Genomic DNA, 19,015 nt, shown 5'->3' with positions numbered 1-19,015 from the left:
TAGACCATGACTGTCAGCTTTTCTATTGTTTAGGGGATTCAAAAGAATACCCTCCAGATTCTGCAAGTAGTTCCAAATTATTTGCGCAAAGGCAACATTGTGGGAACAATGATAGTAGAGAATATCTGTATTATTGGTGTGTAACATAAAAATCACGGTCATTGGGGCGTCTGGGTGGCTCATTCGGTTAAGTGGCTGACTTTGGCTTAGGTCATGATCTCATGGTTTGTGGGTTTGAGCCCTGCATCGGGCTCTGTCCTGACAGCTCAGAGCCTGGAGCCTGCTTTGCATTCTGTGTCTCCCTTTATCTCTGCCCTCCCCCGTTTGCACTCTGTCTCTCAAAAATAAACATTAAAATAAAAATTAAAAAAAAATCACTCATGAACAAGTGCCCAGTTGTAGAGAAACTATTGAACTAACCATGACTGGCTACCTTCAAGTTTTATTAATATTGACTTACTATTTGTTCACTTATTTTGTAATCCTTTAGCACTTGTTGCAAAATAAGCAGTCGCAAGGGCCAAAGGTGTAAGAAAAATTTATGGGAGATTAACTTAAAATTAAGGAAATTCAAGTCATAAACTTTCTCCACATGAATTGAGGAATGACTACCTTATTTAGTTAGAATGGGATAATAGGGGCGCCTGGGCGGCTCAGTCGGTTAAGTGTCCAACTATTGATTTCGGCTCAGGTCATGATCTCACAGTTCCTGAGTTCGAGCCCCACATCAGGCTCTGTGCTATTGGGATTCATGCTTTTTCTGCCTCTCCTGCTCTCTCTCTCTCTCTCTCTCTCTCTCTCTCTCTCAAAATAAAGAAACTTAAGAAAAAAAGGGATATTAGTGCAGGAACATAATTTGAGAACTGCTACTATATAGTGGGTTAGTACTTTTGATGCAGTGAACTGCAATTTTATTATTTCTATTATAAATGTGGAAATTGAGTAGAGAGGCAAAAATGTTTTACAGTATTTGCTCTGTAAAATCTGGAAGAAAGGATTCTCTTTGCTCAAGTTTGTAAATCTTATATGATACCCATTTCCAGAATGGAAAATTCCAGAATTTTTTAAAATCTTAAGGATATTGTTCTGAATAAATATATTTTACCATAATATGGCAAATGACTAAAAAAAATTACTAGAATGTGGTCGAATAGCATAATATCATTTGTTTACTTATTGGGGGAAGCCGTAAGTTCTATAGAAATTGTTTAGGGGTGCTTGGGTGGCTCAGTTGGTTAAGTGTCTGACTTCAGCTCAGGTCATGATCTCATGGTTCTTGGGTTTAAGCCCCACGTCTGGCCCTGTGCTGACAGCTCAGAGCCTGAAGTCGGCTTCAGATTCTGTATCTCCCTCTTTCTCTGCTCCTCCCCTGCTAGTGCTCTGTCTCTCTCTCTCAAAGATGAATAAATGTTAAAAAAAAAAAAAAAAAAAGTTGTTAAAAGGGAACTCAAAACCACCTGGAGGGGATTACCTGGAGGGCTTGTTAAAACAGATTGATGTGGAACTCCACCTCCAGTTTCCAATTCTGTGGGTACTGAGTGGGGTCCAAATTTGCATTTCTAACAAGATGTAAATGCTGCAACCACGCTTTGAGGACCACTGCTCTCTATACCTTGGGCTGCCTTCAACTTAACAAGACCTTGGTTATTTCTCTCCTATTCCCCACAGTGGCTCAATGAAACTTTATCACCTCATACCTATTTTACAGTATGATCCCCGCTTCTTCAGCATCCAAGCTTTCCTACATTATAGGGTAAATTTGGGTCATTGGGTATGAACCGCTTCAGGTTCTTACTCCTTTCTTCCAGTCTATCCCTCTTCCATTTTAAGGTCCATTTCCTGGACTGTTGATCAAAAAGCTTCCAGTCTCTTCCGGGATCTAATTCCATCTTTGCTTCCTAGAGATTTTGTAATCAGCCCTCTTCTATCTCGAGTGTTCAAACTTTTCCTCTTTATGAGTTTCTTCTCCAAAGCTTGTAAACAAGTTCAAGTCCTTGATCTTGAAAATGTATCCTGTGACCCTAACTATTTCTCTAGCCAAGCTCTTTCTTCTACACAGGACATGCTCTTGGGAAGAATAACACACTTGATTTCTCAACTTCCTGATTTATTCTCCTCAAGTCATTACAACCAGGTTTCTAATCCTACCACTGTATTGATGCTTCTGTACCCAAGGTCACTTTGAGCTGGCTACACACTGTTGACACCGATTCTCCTTAAAATTTTTTAAAAATGTTTTTATTTATTTTTGAGAAGGTCAGACAGAGTGTGAGCAGGAGAGGGGCGGGGGGGGGGGGACACAGAATCCGAAGCAATATCCAGGCCCTGAGCTGTCAGCACAGAGCCCGATGCAGGGCTCAAACCCACAAACCACAAGATCATGACCTGCGCCGAAGTTGTAGGCTTAACCGACTGAGCCACCCAGGCACCCACCAATTCTCATTTTAGTGCCATTCATCTCTCTTTGAAGCTCTTTGCTCTCCTGGTTTCTGTGACACCATTGCCTCCTCAGTTTTCTTTGTAGATTCTTACTCTCCCTTTTCCATTGAATGTGGGTGTCTAGAATCCAATCTTTGACTCATTTTGTTCTATGCATGCTCTCTCGGGCATTTCATTGCATTCCTCGGCTTCAGTTCTGTTCACACAGATTCTTCTGAGAATGTTCTTAGGTCAAATCTAGGAACAGGGCTAAATTTTTTTACACTTAAGATTAAATTAAATTAAATTAAATTAAATTTAAATTAATTACATCTAATCGATGTATATGGAATGCTGTATGCTGTGTGCTGCTGGTTCCCAAACCTAAATGGCCATTTACTTTCTTGAGCTGCAGACTTTAGCTTCTATCTCTACCCTTGCATCTGAATAGTCTAGTTGGCTCTTGGTGGTAGCCATCTGAAATTTTATATGGTCACCTTAAACTCAAAATGTTCAACCTGCCACTCAGTAAGTTGAGAAACCTTAGAATTGTCCTTGAATTCTTTCTCTTTGCCTTATTTCCATCCTCATATCTTACCAGTAACTAAGTCTTATACATTCTATTAATATTAATATAAATTAATATTTCTCCTTCATGTCATCTTCTATCTCCTGTCCCCACACAGAGCTTTGTGAAAATGCTTTTGGGTGAGGGGCGCCTGGCTGGCTCAGTCGGAGGAGCATGTGAGTCTTGATCTCGGGGTTGTGAGTTCGAGCCCCAGGTTGGGTGTAGAGATTACTTAAAAATAAAATCTTAAATAAAAAAATGCTTTCAGGTAAAATTTAGGAAGAAGGTTAAGTTCTACATCTGAGTGGATGTTTGTGAAATAAGGACAGTTGGAAGCTTATCCACAAACTTTATCTAATAAGCATAAGTGGGAGTTCAGATGGGACCTTGGGAATGCTAGCTTCCCAGAAATACAAAGAGACTCGGAGTTGATTACTGGGCTTACAAATGAGGTAGAATCATCACTCAAGCCAGTTTTAACCTATAGGTTAAAAGTGGGGGAGATGTCAGCTAATATTGGTACCACATATTACCAGGGTGACTTTGCTCTTATTTATGTAACTTTGTCCCTTCCAAATTTATCAGTAAGAAGTCATTTTGAGATCAGAAAATCTGTATTACTTCTCATTATATCCCCAAGACCTAACAATGACTGGTATACTTAAGGGTCCTTAAAAAATATTTATTAAGAGAATAATTGTCATACTGACATATATTTATTGATTCATGACAAATAAAACATTAATACTTGAGATAGGATCTCGTGTTTAGTTTATTCCCATGTCTAGCACATCACAAATACAAACATCATAAAAATTACTCGACAGCTCATTAAAAACTGGAAAACAATAATAACTATAAATTACCGAACATTTTCATTATGTCAGGAACTTTTCATTTAAATCCTGATAACAACCCTATCACATAGATGTCCTTATTCCTATTTTACAGTGACAGATGCTTATTTTCTGAGAAATTGAATAATTTGTCCAGGGCATCATGGCTTATAAGCAACAACAAAGCCCCTATTTTTTTGTGCTGTACCCGACTGAGTGAACGAAGCTGTTTTAAGTATATTCTAGAAAGAGGGACGCCTGGGTGGCTCAGTCAGTTAAGCATCCAACTCCTAATTTCGGCTCAGGTCATGATCTCACAGTATGTGAGTTTGAGCCCTGCTTGGGATTTTCTCTCTCCCTGTCTCTCTGCCTGTCCCCCACTCTCTCTCAAAAGAAATAAATAAAATAAACTTTAAAAAAACCTTTAAAAAATATATTCTAGAAAGAGAAAATACAGCTTACGCTGTATCTATAAAAAACTCAAACTCAAACTAAAGCAGCTTACTCAAATCTGCTGGTATAGTTTCCCAATCACTAACAATTGATCTGAGCATTCCTTAGTCAGAATAAGTTTACTGCATCGGGCTTCAGAGTGTGAACTAGGAACATCAGGTTGCATTAGCCATACTGTGGTATATTTCACTCATGGCACTGATTAACTTTTGGCCCTGTTGCCACGCATGATAGAAAAAGAAATGTATACGTGTAATGCAAAATGGAGGCAGTTATTCAAATCACTGAAACAGATCCAGGTTTACATCTAAACGTTGCAACGAAAATACTTTGAGGAAATGGATGTTCTGTGTATTTGTATCAACTGAATTCTCCACCTTGGTGTCAGGCATTGATAGAACAACAACAAAAGAAAGGTTTCTTGTTGTTTTAAGGAGGGGATGTTGAGCTTTCTTCACATCTTCTTAAAACAAAAGTCAGATATTCTTTTTTTTTTTTTTTTAATTTTTTTTCAACGTTTTTTATTTATTTTTGGGACAGAGAGAGACAGAGCATGAACGGGGGAGGGGCAGAGAGAGAGGGAGACACAGAATCGGAAACAGGCTCCAGGCTCCAAGCCATCAGCCCAGAGCCTGACGCGGGGCTCGAACTCATGGACCGCGAGATCGTGACCTGGTTGAAGTCGGATGCTTAACCGACTGCGCCACCCAGGCGCCCCAAAAGTCAGATATTCTTTGACGAGCGTTATTATACAGGACTAGATGAACCTTTGTTATGTGAGCAGGATTGTAAATTAACTAAATAATTATTAAAGAAGGTAACAAATGCAAACTTTCCTGTATTTCCATAAGAAGTTAATTATGAAGGCAAAACAACTGATAATGCAAACATTGTACTTCATTACTTGTGCCTAAAATTGCATTCTTGATCTCTTATACCTACCCAACATATCCATCCCCACTCTTGCCCATCACAGTTACTGGCAAATTCATTTTTCCAGTTTCCCAGGACACTTCAGTCATCCTTTATTTCTCTTTCTCTAGAACCCCAAATCGAATCTGTCAGTAAATCATATTGATTTTGAAAAAATATCCAGAATTTAACCCCATCTTATGGAGTCTACCGTAATAACCCTAGTGCAAGCTACCATCACCTCTTACCTGGGTTACTACAATAAGACCTGTACTCTACAGACTATTTTTAACCCAGCAGCCAAAGTAATTATTATTATTATTTTAAAATTTACTTATTTTGAGAGAGGGAGAGAAAGGGAGAGGAGAAAAAGAGAGAGAGAGAGAGAGAGAGAGAGAGAGAGAGAGAATCCTAAGCAGGCTCCACACTGCCAGCGTAGAGTCCGATGTGGGGTTTGAACTTGCGAACCATGAGATCATGACCTGAGCTGAAACCAAGCTTCGGAAGCTCACCTACTGAGCCACCCATGTGCCCTCAGAGTAATTACTTTAAAGCCTAAACCACATCATGTCAATCCTCTGCTAACAGCTTCCCTGTCCAGGCACATAGGCCTTCTAACATCTGGCTTCCTGGCGCCTCTGTGACCTCCCTTTTTTTTTTTTTTTTTTTAATGGGTCATTGTTTTTCAGCTAACAATGGGTCCTTACCCATTCCTGCAACTTACCCGGCTTGTTCCCACTTCAGGGCCTTAGCATGGGTTGTTCTCCATGGAGTGCTCTGTCTTTAGATGTCTGTAGCGATCTCCTTCACCTTCATCAAGTCATTGTTCAAATAGCACTTTCTCAGTGAGGCCTACCCTGCTTGCCCAATTTAAAAATTGACAATTCTCTCATTCCTCCTGTGCTTTGTCTCATTCCTTATCCCTTCCCTGTTGTATAAAAAATTTCCCCCTGTTCAGGTACACTCATGGCTTTCTAACATATTATATTATTTAGGCGTTTATTTAGTTTATTGTCCAACTACTCCTCCTACGTTTGATGATGGCATAAATTTTTGTCTGTTTTGTTCACTGCTGCATCTACAGCTCCTAGAATAATGTCAGGCACGTGGTAGGCCTACAATAATAATTTGTTGAATGAATGAACTAATTAGCACCCATTACTTACACTCAGTGAACAGACCTTATCTTCAAGGGGAGAAATGAAGAAGTTGTTTGCTTCTAGAACAAGAGGATTATATATTGAATTCAACGGGAATGAAAGCAACTCAGTTTCCATGTGTCTAGAGAGCTCAGGGGCTCTGTGAAACCCTGATATTATAGGATTCCTTTTTCCATTCTAGTCTCAAAACGTGATCATTAGCCAAAGACTAATTTTAAAAGATCCTGGAGTGTTAAATCTGCACTGAGAGGTTCCTAAAAGGATGTATCATGATTATAGTTCTACAAGCTGCTCAGTACTGTAATTCTTAACATTCCTTCTCTCGTCACTGTATTGCTCTTCCTAATTTGAAATCTATGAATGTAATTGGAAAGCATGGGAAGCCAATTTAATTACACCCCAAAGAATTATGTGATGCACCACCCCTCCTGTATTTCAACAGATTTGATTAATGTATATTTTTCATGTTGGTCTTTCTTTTGCAGTGCATAATATCAATCCTACAGCAAGAGCCTTGAACATTCTGTATTTTTTGTAGCACAAATATATTGATTGAATGCTGAAATTATCTTGTACCACTTTAATATCCATCCTTTGGTCATTCCTGTTTTGAAGGAGCATAGAATTTTAGGTCTGCAAGGTTTTAGTTCATTTGGTTTGATCACCTTATTTTGCAGACATGGAAACAGAGGCCCAACAATGTTAAGTGACATGCCCAAGTACCACAGAGCTGGTTGGAACAACTTGTTCTGAAAGTAAAGCAAGCTGCAATTGAAAAAATAGTTCTTAAATCAAAACGTTAATTGAATACAACAACAATTGCATTAAACAATTTTAAACAATATGCAGTTCTAACCAGTTGATTTCCATGGTGACTATATAAGCATTAGAAATTTGGGGTGCCTGGGTGGCTCAATTGGTTAAGTGACTGACTCTTGGTTTTGGCTCAGGTCACGATCTCACAGTTTCGTGAGTTCAATCCCCGTATCGGGCTCTGAGCTACAGCGTGGAGCCTGCTTGGGATTCTCACTCTCTCCTTTTCTCTCTGCCCCTCCCCAACTCACGCTGTCTCTTAGATTAGAAATCTAAGGCAGAGATAGCAAAGAACAAAATAATTTGTAGATAAGAAGAGGTTCTACAAGCATCCTAATAAATAAAATCATGGATCACAAAGGAGTAAGAATTTTGCAGGTCACCTGAAGTGAACTATCCTGATCACAACCACATGAGAAGATACCAGTTCATCACAGAGATGTTTCCAAATAGCTTCTGGTATTTGGAGAATTGGGGCTTGTTTTATTGCTTAACGCAATCAGTTTTAGGATGCCAAGAGGCATTTTTTAATCTACACTTTCTTTTTGCACTAGTGGCTCTATATGAGGGTTATTATGCCAGAGGAATGTGAACGTCTATGGTCACAACACTTCATTTTCCTTTAACGGCTCTGTTTAAGGGACAGACATTTTTGTGGTGTGATGCATTCAGTTGGTCTCCCGGTGCTTTCTCCACATGCTTTGGAAATCATGTATTTTTCTGAGAGGTGGTGGTCACGAATGTCTTAATTTCAGCAACAGCTTCATTGTTTTAGCTTTGTTATAATTAAGATACCCTAGTAGTGTTGATTGTTTAGGAGACTCTATATTAATCTAATGGAAGATACTTTGACCCTTTGTGTACAGCTGCGTTCTCAAATGACAAACAAAATTATGGCTAAATCAAATTTTAAAAATGAATTTTAATAGATTCCAGGAGGTAGGAACACTAGGCTAACTCATGTGACTTCAAAGCTAAGATCTCTGCCAACTGCACAATTCACAATTTCCTAAGAGTGAATTTTTGAGTTCCCTTTACTAGTGCCTGGTTTAATTCAGTTTCCGTTCTCCATGGCTCACTTTCAGTAACTCCTGTTGTGCGTGATTATATGTAGATTAGACACCAGTAGCCTGAGAGTAAGATCTGTGTTCTATTCTGAAAAGCTAGGTCAAATCTGGCCTCCACGTGATGCAGGTAAAACTCCCATGCAAGTACTATGGCAACATTTACTGAATGTAATTTTAATTGAAACGATCTGCTTTGGGTTATATTTCCTTAGATGTAATATCAATTTTTCTCTTAACTTTCTCCTAATTATTTTCTTGGTAATGTACTTGAAAGGGCTTTTCAACTACTGTGTATATCGGTTTTCCTTTGTAAGAAATTATGAAATTGTTACTTTCTCTTCCTTATGTTCTACACTTTGCCCAACATTGCATTGAGCCCTGATTTACACATTATGGTGAGTCTTTATATTCCAAATGTATTACTTTAGAACTTTAAGTATTTGGCAAATAGTGAAGTATTGGGGAGATTAAAGAGAACTAAACACACAAGAGTCAAGTATGATCCAGAGGAAATAGTCAAAGAAGTTGCTCTTGTAAAGAATGTAAGCAAGTAGAAAGAAAAGATTATTTCGGAACACAAATATCCATAGGAAAATAACAAGCAGTTAAACGCTTTAAAAGACCCGATTGAAGGTTGGTAGTTGAATCTCTATGAAATACTTTATATTCGACGTCATAGGAGTGGACGTAAGCATCGGTAATTGTTTTCTTCCCTTAACAACTGAAAAGAATGTTAAAAACATAAATAACAAGACTTCATACACAGTGAAAGCGATTGAAGTAACTGACGATTGTATTATAGAACTATAGGCATATCACGGAAATTGAGAGCACGACGTGCAGTTAAATAGTGGGGGTGCAAGATTTAAAAATGAGGAACAGGCCAAAATCCTAAAGAAAAATAAAAATAGGATCATCCTCCCCCCCTCCCATCCTTGAAATGGAAGAAGATTTCAATTATAAAAACGTGGTCGTTAAATGCCTGAACTTGTTACTATGAGTCTGGCGGTGGGAGTGAGGGGTATTCATTGCGGACCATCATCTCCCACCGCCTCTCCTAAGACTGTGGTGTGCATGAGCCTGCGGAAGAGCTGGTGTCCCACTGTCCAGAAAGGGTTCCATATCCACACCCCGGCACTGCGGCCCCTTGGGGGAGCAGGCCTTTTTGATCTCTCCGTTTCTCCTCCCCATTTTAAAAGCACAATCCGGTTAAGATACCGGTTCACCCCAATTCCTGGACAGAACCTTACACGGGCCAATCTCTGCTCTAAAGTTGAAAACAAACTCCCAGTATCTGTCACCCAAGCCCTCGAAAATCCTAGCCCTCTCGGTTCGACTCTTAAAGAACGGCCTGGTCCTTGAACACCTTTCGGGTCTCAGCGCGACTCCACTCCCTTCCCAGCAGGCACCGCTTTGAGGTCCGCCGCTCGGACCACGGTGGCCCGCAGCAGGGAAAGTGGCTGCGGTACACTCCACTACGCCCCACCCCCGGCGAGCGTGGCGGAAGTTGCTTGCTCGGAAAAGGAGACCACGGCCACCTGGTGGAGCGCGCATGCGCCAGAGCCCGCGCAGCTAGTGGTAGGGGCGTCTGCAGCGCTCCCTCCTCCGTCTCCGCAGCCCCCGCCCCACGGAGAGTCGGGCTCACGCCATCTTGTGCCCCCCCCACCCCTGCCCCAGCCGAGCCACCTTCTCCCTTTCTACACTCTCAGCCCTCCACCCCACCCCTTTCCAAGCGTGCCCCGGGCCGCCGCCGCCGAAACCGCACCATCTCTCCCCACATTCTCCACGCGGGACGCGCAGCCGTGCCTACAAGTGTTCTTAAAGCGGAGGTTGTAGGGGGTGCGGGGGGCGGTGCGGGGCGGGCGGGGAGGGATCTGCGAACCGGGATGGACTGCGCGCGGCGAGCCCCGAGTCCGTGGGCCCGGCCCCGTCCTGACCCCTGCCCCGGGGCGGCTGCGGGGGAGGAATTGGCGTTTGTACTCTAGGGCTGAAGGGAGGACGGTAGCTCGAGGCGCCGGCCGGGCTCAGCACCCGGTTCTCCCGCCGAGCGTGGAGCTGGCTCTTGACTCCTCCCCGTCGGCGGGTGGGCGTGGGGCGAGGGGAGCTGGGCAGGCGAGCTGGAGCTGGCGTGGCTGGGGCGTGTTAAGGAGCACCTTCCGCGCCTCATCTGGGTAGTGTTTTGCGGGGAGGAACCCTTAGAGAAGGAAAGTGCTTTATGCCCGGGGCGGAAGAAGAGTTAAGTAGCGTTAGTAGAAACCTAGCATCCAGGAAAAGGGAAAGATCGACTCTGTTTTGTGTGGGCTGAGCCCACATCTGTGACCCCTGCGGAAATTATCGAGCCTGCGTTTGCCTGGGTGTTCCGGTCTGTAAATGGGGGTGGTAGTAGCCTAGCCCAGAATTGACCCGATTATATGAGGTAATACACTGATCAGGCACTGATCAAATTACATGTTAACGGTAATTAATTTTAGTTTTCATGTTTTAAGAAATTCAAAATGACTGTGACCCTGTTTTCTAAATTAAAAATGAAGACACTTGAAGGTCTGGTAAGAGTAGATTCATAGGAAGAGTGGAATGAAGTATCTGACAGAGAGGATACTGACATGTGTTACTAACATGTGTTGTTAATGTGCACGGGGGTGAATTAGCATCACTCCATGAGGTTAATACAAACTTTAAACTGTTTACTTTGAAAGAAATTAGTATGTATCAATAGAGGAGGAAAAGACAGGGTCTTAGTATATGTTAGGAGTCAGAACTTTGAAAACGGAAGTGCGTTAGCTGTGCACAGATTTACTTGACGACCAAATTGAGGATGGACCTCTTGGAATTTCTGGTGGACGTTTCAGAGAGACTGGATTTAACTGAACATGAGGATCAATTTTTTTGATGGTACTTTGCAAAAAGAGAATGCACCTCATTGCACTTAATTCGTTATTGCAAGTTTCTTAATCTCTGGGAGTATTCAAGCAAAGATCTAGAGCAGCCTAGGTCCATAGAAGCACTGTCCAATATTGTAGAAGTTTCTGCCATGATGGAAATATTCCGTAATCTGTGCTGTACTAATGTGGTATCCACTAGCATCAAGTGGCTCTTGAGCGCTTGAAATGTGACTATTGCACTGAAGAACTTAAATTATATTTTAACTAATTTAAATATAAATAACCAAAAGTGGCTAGTTCACTGCCTTTTGGGCAGCTTAAGCCTAGAATCTAGACTTTGAGACGCGTTTCACTTCTTGATTTGATTGAATTTTAAGTCGAAGCCAATTCTTGGAACATTTATTGCCTTAGGGAATCATAATTATATTCAAATAATGCCTTTTGCTCAAATACTATAGTTCAAAGCATGGGTCTGTTAGTACTTATTTACAGCTTGACAAATTAAAGCAAATTGTTCTTTTGACTCCTTGGGTTGTACAGCTAATGCCAGATTCATCTGGAAAGCCATAACAATACTAGCTGGCACTTCCTTTAATCATTATTGTACCGTATTGTGACCATGGGGTTCCACTATCTTTTATCACTTTGGTTAAGTTTCAGTGAAAACGTTTCTACTTTCTAAAGTTGATTTCCATTTGAAAGATAGTGCTTTTTTTTTTTCTTTGTTTTGTTGTTTTGTTTCATAACTTTTTGTATAATAAAGCAAGTTGATAATTTATACTAATAACCTTTGAGCATTGGGCCATTTTAGAAATAGTTTTGTGGTTATCAATATTCAAAACTTTTGAAGAGATAAGTCTGAAATTTGGTGATATTGATGAGATTCCTTTCTTTGAGATATGTAGATTTTTTTTCTTTTTTAAGCACATTATTTTAGTGTGAGAATAAAACTTAAAAAAAAAACAACTTTAGGGGCGCCTGGGTGGCTCAGTCGGTTAAGTGGCCGACTTCGGCTCAGGTCATGATCTCACGGTCTGTGAGTTCGAGCCCCGCGTCGGGCTCTGTGCTGACAGCTCAGAGCCTGGAGCCTGTTTCAGATTCTGTGTCTCCCTCTCTCTGACCCCCCCCCTGTTCATGCTCTGTCTCTCTCTGTCTCAAAAATAAATAAACGTTAAAAAAAATTAAAAAAAAAAACAAAAAAACAACAACTTTATTTTAGGTAGCACCCTTAACTCTGGCCTAGTGCCCTTGATCTCAAGGCTGAAGATAATCGTTAGATCTAGGCCAAAAACTTAAAGCCCATGAAATATGCATTTGAATAGCCCATAACATACAAATCAAAATGGGTTGCTCTTATATAGGGTGATTGTAAACTCCAACTTTTCTGGGACAGTCATTGTTTAGAGCCTCTTTATCCTAATAGAGCCCCTTTCATATAAAAAATGTCCCAGTTGGTATCACATAATAATACGGCCACCCTACTTTTAGTCTTATTACTTGTTGAAGTTTGTAATAATGTAATTTTTAGGGGGATTAATTATATTGCAATCTCACAAATGTACTAAAGTATTGAGAGAATTATTGGTTGTGTGCTTAAATAATAGATGAGATAATCTGGAATAAGGCCAGCAAGTGACCTGTTCATTTAAACTACTGGTAGGTAAACATTTTTGCTTTTCTCTCTATACTGGATGGAAATCTTGGACAGTTTGATTTTTGCTTTTCTCTACATAAGTGATCTTTTTGTGTTTTTGCTTTTCCCTACATTAATGATCTTTTGGTGTAGGAAGCTGCAAAGAAATTTAGGCTAAGTCAGTCAAATCAGAAGATTGAGTAATCTTGTTGAAAATAATACCCATTTTATTTTATGGTTAAGTTGAATAGTGAAGTCAGTCAGAAATCTGTCTGTTATTATTTAGGATGTCCAGGAAGGATTTTGCTTATTGTTCTATAATAAAGAAAAATAATGTAGCCAAATGCCTTATTGTGTTAATTTAACTTATACTGTGGTAGGTAAAATATTTTATTGAGAGTCAAACACACTTGGTTTGAGTTCTCACTCTGCTGAGGATTAAATGAGATAATCCATGTGATGTGTTGGGTGCAGTGTTGGGTACAGCAAAGCATATAAGTCAGTGCTCAATAAATATTAGCTGTTTTAGCCTTAAGTTTATTGAATAACATATCTGGAAGAGATGTTGATGTTCTGGGATGCATTGTGGATAGGTGCAAAGAGTACTTGAGACTAATTCTGCAAACCTAGGTTTCGCCCTTTTCTACCATATTCTTTCTTTGTGACTCCAGTGAAGGTGTTTAACTTCTCTGAGACTCAATTTCCTCATCTGTAAAATGGAATTAGTATTTCACCTCATTCCAGCCTTCCCACAGGATTGTTGAATACCATAGAGGAGAATTACATAAATTGTCTTACTTTACAAAGACATTTTATTTTAATTGGTTTTGTCTCAACTTTTCCACCTACTACCTCTAGTAAAGACTAATCTTAAATCTGCAAAAGTTGTTGTAAATTTTATTTGTAAAACAGCATCGAGTATAATAGGCTCTACCCGAGGTTGCTCTCTTTAACAATACTATAAGTCTTGGTAATGGTGCTTTACTGATCTGGTTGCAATATATTTTCTACCCTAAACAACCGCATACTACTGCTAAGGGAGGTCCACCATTTTCATGGGCATTTGATGTGTTCCGTCTCCTGTGCTAAATGCTGTATCTCATTTATTTATCCAGACATGTCATTCCCCCTTAATAGGTGATACTGATGAGGTGCTCACTTTCTGGAATGGGTCTGTTGGGTTTTTTTTGCATTGTATTACTGCCTCTGATAGTATCTGGCTGATAGTGAATGGATATTGAAGGCTGAATAAGGTAACGAGTATGAAGATGGCATGCTGCCTGGCATATGGTATGTAGTAGTTGCTGAAAAAAAAAATAGTGTGTTCATTGAATTCGTAGGGCATAAATTGGAATAATTTATGTGAGTGCACTTTATAAATGCAAAATATTGTATGAATATAAATGACACAGTTTAGCTGTTTACTGCGAAACTGTGAGTCGGCATAGGCAGATATTTCACAACAGAGTTCACTATGACAAACACATTGTGGAGGTCTTGTGAGTTAATTAGGATCCACTTTTATTTGTATGTTCCTTGTGGGATAGTAGAAAGAACTCTGGACGGGAGTCAGGGGAACTCAGTTTTAGTCCCAGCTGTATCACTAAATAGTGATGTGTCCTTGGGCAGTTCAAGAAACCCCTCTGGACTTCAGTTTCCTCACCTGAAAAATGAGGGATTTGGATGAAATTAGTTTTTTTCAAACTGTAGTTCTGAACCTCAGATGTCTTTGGTCCCCCTCCCGCCAACTGGTATAGTTATAGTTTTGTCTAATTGTTTATCCACCTGCCTAAGATTGACTTTTAAGCACAGAATTCATGAAGTTTTAAAGTTAGCAAGTCTCTAAGACAACTTAATGACAAGTCCCCTGACTACTTACTATGTGTACAACTTTTCAGTAATTTCACATTAGTTTAGCGTGTTAAAGGAGATGGGCATCGTTTACAAATGAAAAAAACCTAAGGCACTAGAATTGGAGGTTAATGAATTTTTGTTAAAAAATGTATGGGCATGGATGGAATATTTCTGGTTGTCTGTCTGTCAGCTACTCTGGATCAAAGCCTGATTTTTGTTAGATTTGTGACGTTTCCCCAGTTTTTACTCTTGGCTTCCTCACTGGTAGTGGGGATGATACTTGCCTTGGAGGGTAATTGTGAAAAAATGTTAGGTAGTACAGGTGAAACACCCTTTATAAACTCTGAAATGCGTATACAAATTCATCAATTTTTTTTTTACATGCCTACAGTAAATCTCTAATTCCCTTTTCTTTTTAGTCACATGAACTGTGTTTTTAACCACATCAGATAGTTTATTGACTTGTTTATATTTAAAATAGACTCCTCATAAGGTTAAATATTTCTAGAACGTGAATCTAGAGTGGGAGAGAATCCTGATGTTTAAGAGAGAGCTTTCTTGACATTCTTGTCAATTACACTTACTATTGACAGTATAGTTGACTAAAAATTTTTGCCCTTATCTGGAAAGTTAACTATTAAGTCACTCAAGTATATGATACTTTATGTAAAAACAACAGTGTTTTAATATGGGAAACGTAAGCTTGCCGTTTTGTCAGGGGTTGAATGTTATGTATTTTAGGATGATCTGACGGGCACATTGGCAGTGCACTTTAAGAACCGTATTTCCAAAGAATAAAGATTTTTTTTTTTTGAAACTCAGTATTTCCCTAAGAGAGTACTGGATGTGAAAGCACTTGAAATAGAAACCTGCATTAATACGAAACTAAAGAAGAAAAACATAATAATACAGCTTCACAGGTCTCTGAGCAGTCTGACTGTGCTCCTAAAAAAAAGTAACTGCTCATGTAGCCAACTAGGATATGTAAATGGACAGTTTATATCTGCCTATCAGGAATTTTCGTGGTTCACAGATGTTTTGATATTCTTTTCAAATAGATTTTTTGAATACCCGTTATGTGGTAGCCACTGTCTTCTTTATAACACTCCTCTGAGACCGGCAGAAATTATTCTTCACAGATGGAGAAGCTGAACTTGAGAGATGATTGGTCCTTATTATCAGAACCTTCAGTATTGAGTAATTACCCTTAGCAGAACCCCGTGACCATGAATTATATCAGTTTTCTGTCTTACAACATCTGTCACACAACTTCTGCGGGATTTCATCTCCCCTTGAATGTCTAATAGTCGTCTCAGACTTAATATGGCATAAACTGAACTCCTGGTTTCTTTGTTTTTCCTTTTTCAGTTTTCCTGATCTCAGTAAATGGCACACCATCCAACCAGTTGCTCAGGCCCCAAGCTTCGGAGTAAACTTCAGAGTCCTCCTTGACTGTTCTTTCATACTCCATGTCTAATCCATCGGCAATAAGCTCTGTCTTCAAAATACATTCCAGAAGGCTGACCACTTCTCACCATCTCCACTTGTACCACTAATTCAGGCTGCCGTCCTCTTTTGCCTGTACAACTTCAATAACTTTCTGACTGGTCTTCTCACTTGTACCTTTGCTTCTTTGCAGTATAATGTCATGGCAGCCAGTTATCTTTTTAAAACCTAAAACATTTCAAGTCACTTCCCTTTTCACAGTTCTGTATTAGCTTCACATTATATTCAACTAAAATTTAACCTCCATGGCCTAGAGGGCTTTATATCACCTGGCCTCTTGCTAACTGTCAGGCCTTATTTTCTACTGCATATCCCCTCTGTTCCCTTCCCTTGAGCCACACTGGCTTCAAGATCTTGGTACTTTGCTGTTCTTTTTGCCTGGAAGTTCTCCAGAGCTCCATCCCAGGCCTTGTTCAGATCTTATATTAAATGTCACCTCCTGGTTGAAAACAGCTTGTTTAATGTTGTTTTCATAGCCTTTGTCATGACTTCACATTATATTTATATGCTTGTCTCCTGCATTATAAGATATTTCTTTTGTCTAGCTTAGGCACTATCCTATCCCTAGCTCTTAACAACAGTGTTTGGCTGGCAGTAAGTGTCCAGTAAATAGGTATGAATGGATACACCAAAGCACAGGTCGTGCATCAGCTTTAAAGAAGAAAGTGCCTAGATTGTAAGAGGAGGGAATCAGAAGATACAGGGGCTTTGGTTGAAGAAAGAGGAGGAAGTAAGTAAGAGCTTTTCATTTCTCTATGAAGGAGGAGGGGCAGTCATCTGCCAATAGTTGGGGAAGTTTATTAATAAACTAATGTGCACTGAAGTATTTAAGGTTAAACAAAAGAATTAGCGAATGAAAACATTAAATGTCAGGGAAAGGAGACTTCCTGAAGATCGTTGAGTCTGGGAAGTCTTGGAGACCTTGAGCTTCAGTTGGGCTTTTCTAGGCAGCTGGGATTTGGAGAGGTGGAGAGGAGACAAGAGGTACTGTAAGTAGGAAGAACTGTAGGCTAACGATTCTGAACCTGGGATGGTTTGGGAGATGCTGGGCATTTGCTTTGACTGCTGTAGGGAAAGGAGGCTGCAGAGGTCCTGTGGGACTGATATTGGACAAATTTTATCCTCCAGGGGAAGGAGAGCTATTGGATGCTTTGAGTAGAGGAGTAACCACTACTTGTTTATTTATTATGTTTATTTATTTATTTTTTGAGAGAGAGCAGGAGGGGCAGAGATGGAGAATCCTCAACAGGCTCCGTGCTATCAGGGCAGAGCCCGATGTGGGGCTTGAATCCATGAACTGTGAGATCATGACCTGAGTGGAAACCAAGAGTTGGATGCTTAACCGACTAAGCCACCTAGGCGCTTCAAGGAGTAACCAATATTTAGAATGAGTACTCTGGAGCTGTATGCAGAATTAATTGGAAAGGTGGGAGATGGGTTTAAAAGATACTCCAGTAAAGGTATTTATTAAGGCGAGATTGAAAAGGAAGGAATTGAATTAGAATTGCTTTATTAAGAGAAAATATGCCAGGACCAGATTGCATGGAGGTAGGCAGGAGAGGAGCTGGTGAATCAAAAATGCCTTGGAGTTTTTGAACTTAGGCAACTAAAGAGTTGTGTTGTTCATACAGAATCAGGATGTTGGACAGGGAAGCGGGTTTGGTGGGGGAAAATGTACCGGGGAATAGTATATTACAGAGGAGAGTTTTTCTGTCTATGAATATGAAGTCTTTGATAATTATATTAAGATGGCGATTCTCTGCTTAGAGCTGGTAACTTGTCATTTTGATCGTTGGGTGTTGCTTATGAGTATTTGTATCTTCTTATCTATGCCAATTAGAATCAAACTGATTTTGGTTAGGAAGCACTTACTCCTGTTCTAATAGTTTTTAAGAAAAATTATTGCTCGTTGAATGAATGGGAAGGAAGAGTATTTACTATCATACATTGCTCTTTATGGTGCTTCATGGTTTTCAGAGTACTTTTCACTTCTGCACTTTTAGTAATCCACTGGCATATGGGTAGTTTAGATGTGCTGTTCACTTTTTTTTTTTTTTTTTTAGTGTGGCTAAATATGCTTTATTTTCAGATTTTTACAAGTGTTAAATCTCAGGACAGTTTCCCCATAATAATTGACAGGTCTTAGTTCCTACTTTTGCCCCATAGTATCTTGTGCATTATCTCCAACCTCATTCCACTGAATATATCTGATCGATTAACTTCAGTAGGCTCTAAGCTACTCAGTGGCGGAGACATGTCTTTTTTATCTTTGTATTTGTTATACTGTTCAGTAGTTTGTTCATTCACCCAGCATTTACTGAGCATCAGCAGTGTTAGGCAGTACTTTAGGCACCAAGTTACAGAAAAATCAGTGTCCCTATCGTTACACAGTTAGCAGTTTGATGACAAGGAAACAGTTACACTATAGTATGAGAAGTGCTATGATTGATGCATCTTATCTCAGGTTCTGAACTCATTTAATATGTAGTAAGTGAATACAAATGATTTTTAGTTATGAAAATACAATCAGCAGTTTCAGGAGAATTGTGGATTTCCAGACAGTTACACATGAATCATCTATTCTTTGGATTATTCATGAGATGTTTTACCTGGTAATTGTATGGACACTTGAGCTTTATATCTTCTGAAGTCCACTTATTTAAATATATTGGAATTACCATTGTGTTATCCCAAATACTAGGTATAAAAGTTTTAAAATTGTGTATAATTAAATTATTTTATTTTTTACATTTTCAGTGATTGATCATTTTGGTAATTATTTTTCACAGCGAGAGAAATTTATGCCGTGATGTAACTTGAGTTTTTTTGTTTTGTTTTGTTTCTAAACAACAAAACTAAAATGCAGTGTATAATAGTGTTAGCTTAACCTTAATTGCTTCCTGCCTTTGGAGT

The 19,015-nt window shown here is 39.6% G+C and overlaps 2 protein-coding genes across 7 annotated transcripts in view; one reads left to right on the top strand and one right to left on the bottom strand.

Annotated features, from left to right (window-relative positions):
* RUNX2 (RUNX family transcription factor 2) overlaps nucleotides 1-19,015 on the bottom strand; it is a 258,972-nt gene that overhangs the window by 193,159 nt on the left and 46,798 nt on the right. The window lies entirely within an intron of this gene.
* The window catches only part of SUPT3H (SPT3 homolog, SAGA and STAGA complex component), a 537,375-nt gene continuing 527,975 nt past the window's right edge, over nucleotides 9,616-19,015 (top strand). The window contains exon 1 of one of the 2 annotated variants that reach the window (XM_049652810.1): nucleotides 9,616-10,056. The gene's annotated coding sequence lies outside the window, so the exon portion shown is untranslated. Of the gene's footprint in view, nucleotides 10,057-10,077; nucleotides 10,644-19,015 lie in introns of those variants that run through there. The other variant, XM_049652809.1, reaches the window with a different exon arrangement.

This window comes from Panthera uncia (assembly GCF_023721935.1).
Source record: "Panthera uncia isolate 11264 chromosome B2 unlocalized genomic scaffold, Puncia_PCG_1.0 HiC_scaffold_24, whole genome shotgun sequence".
Classification (NCBI taxonomy): domain Eukaryota; kingdom Metazoa; phylum Chordata; class Mammalia; order Carnivora; family Felidae; genus Panthera; species Panthera uncia.
This window is presented reverse-complemented; position numbering and strand designations above follow the sequence as displayed.